Below are 635 nucleotides of genomic sequence, written 5' to 3' on the forward strand. Positions count from 1 at the left end.
ACAAAAGAGATTGAACTAAATAAATAATTTTGATAATTATAAAAATACTTTTTTTAATCCTAATTTCTCTCCACATTTACTCTGTAGGTTACAAAAATACTTTTCAAAACTAAATTCCACTAGTAGCACATCTTTCAAGTATATTTGTTTCTCCCATCATATTTAATTTTAGAGTTTTATTTTCTAATTTTTTATGGTTAATTATGAGCTTTTTTATAATAGACAAAATAAAGAACTAAATGTTTAACTATCTTTAAATTAAAATAATAAAATTTATATACAATTAAAATTATAAATTTAGTAATAATAAATTTTTCATTTTACTACTTTACCAACTTTTTTACCATATATCCTCTCAAAAATTTTTCGCTTAGCATCAAACCAAAAATACTTTTCAAGGCTCAATTTTATTTAGTAGCATATTTTCCAAGTACATTTTTTTTTTGTTTAGACTAATTTTAGAGCATTATTTTTTTTATTGTTTATAGTCAATTATGAGTTTTATTTTAATTCTAAAATTTTTTCTTTTCCTATTCCCATCACAGTTACATAAATTTTTTTAGTTATATGTAATTGCAATAAAAATATCTTGTCTTTGTATAATTATGAATATAATGAATATACTTTTTAAGAAT

The sequence above is a fragment of the Arachis ipaensis genome, chromosome B10, assembly GCF_000816755.2.
Source record: "Arachis ipaensis cultivar K30076 chromosome B10, Araip1.1, whole genome shotgun sequence".
Classification (NCBI taxonomy): Eukaryota; Viridiplantae; Streptophyta; class Magnoliopsida; order Fabales; family Fabaceae; genus Arachis; species Arachis ipaensis.